This window comes from Suricata suricatta, chromosome 6 (genome assembly GCF_006229205.1).
Source record: "Suricata suricatta isolate VVHF042 chromosome 6, meerkat_22Aug2017_6uvM2_HiC, whole genome shotgun sequence".
Classification (NCBI taxonomy): domain Eukaryota; kingdom Metazoa; phylum Chordata; class Mammalia; order Carnivora; family Herpestidae; genus Suricata; species Suricata suricatta.
In genome coordinates this window covers 49135407-49136905 of record NC_043705.1, presented here as the reverse complement: position 1 = coordinate 49136905, position 1499 = coordinate 49135407, and the positions used below count along the sequence as shown (strand labels likewise).

Genomic DNA, 1499 nt, shown 5'->3' with positions numbered 1-1499 from the left:
GGGTGGCTCAGTCGGTTAATCTGGCTTCGGCTCAGGTCATGATCTCACAGTTCGTGGGTTTGAGCCCTGCATCAGGCTCTGTGCTGACAGCTAGCTTTAGAGCCTGGAGCCTGTTTCGGATTCTGTGTCTCCCTCTCTCTCTTACCCTTCCCTGCTCACGCTGTCTCTCAAAAATAAAAAAAATTAAAAAAAAAAAAAAAGAAAGAAAGAAAAAAAAAATAGAATGAGTGGAGTGGAAAAAAAGTAGGTATAGCTAAAAAAGTGCAACATATAGGATCTTCTTGATAATGCCCTGTATGTTAGTCCTATCAACCTCAGCATGCTGGTCATGACACTGTACTAATTTTGTACGAAGCTGGGAAAAGAGTTGAAGGAATATCTCAACTATCTCTTACAACCAAAATCTACAATCTCAAACTAAGTTTAATTTTCAAAAATCCAAGGAAAATATAAATAAAGCAATTACTATTTAGAAAATCATGTCTGGGGCGCCTGGGTGGCTCAGTTGGTCAAGAATTCGACTTCAGTGGCACAAAAACAGACACATGGACCAATGAAATAGAATAGAGAACCCAGAACTGGGCCCACAAATGGACAGCCAATTAATTTTTGACAAAGCAGGAAAGAGTATCCGATGGAAAAAAGACTGCCTCTTTAGCAGGTGGTGCTGGGAGAACTGGTCAGCAACATGCAGAAGAATGAAACTAGACCACTTTCATACACCATACACAAAAATAAACTCAAAATGGCTGAAGGACCTGAATGTGAGACAGGAAACCAACAAAACCCTCCAGGAGAAAGTAGGAAACAACCTCCTTGACCTCAACCGCAATAATTCCCTACTTGACACATCCCAAAGGCAAGGGAAATGAAAGCAAAAATGAACTCTTGGGACCTCATCAAGATAAAAAAAACTTCTGCACTACAGAGGAACCAATCAAGAAAACTAACAGGCAACTGACAGAATGGGAAAGATAGTTGCAAATGACATATCAGATAAAAAGCTAGTATCCAAAATCTACAAGGAACTCACCAAACTCCATACCCAAAAAATGAATAATCCAGTGAAGAAATGGGCAGAAGACCTGAACAGACACTTCTCCAAAAAGGACATCCAGATGGCCTACAGGCACATGAAACGATGCTCAACATCACTCATCATCAGGGATATACAAATCAAAACCATACTGAGATACCACCTCACACTGGTCAGAGTGGCTAAAATGAACAAATTAAGAGACTACAGACGCTGGTGAGGGTGTGGAGAGACGGGCACCCTCCTACACTGTTGGTGGGAATGTAAACTGGTGCAGCCACTCTGGAAAACAGTGTGGAGGTTCCTCAAAAAACTATCCATAGAACTCCCCTATGACCCAGCAATAGCACTGCTAGGGATTTACCCAAGGGATACAGAAGTGCTGATGCACAGGGGCACATGTATCCCAAGGTTCATAGCAGCACTGTCAACACTAGCCAAATCATGGAAGGAGCCTAAATGT

General features: G+C 42.0%; 1 protein-coding gene across 7 annotated transcripts in view; it reads right to left on the bottom strand.

The window, feature by feature from the left end:
- CDK7 (cyclin dependent kinase 7) overlaps nt 1–1499 on the bottom strand; it is a 54101-nt gene that overhangs the window by 28907 nt on the left and 23695 nt on the right. The gene's annotated exons all lie outside the window — the stretch shown is intronic.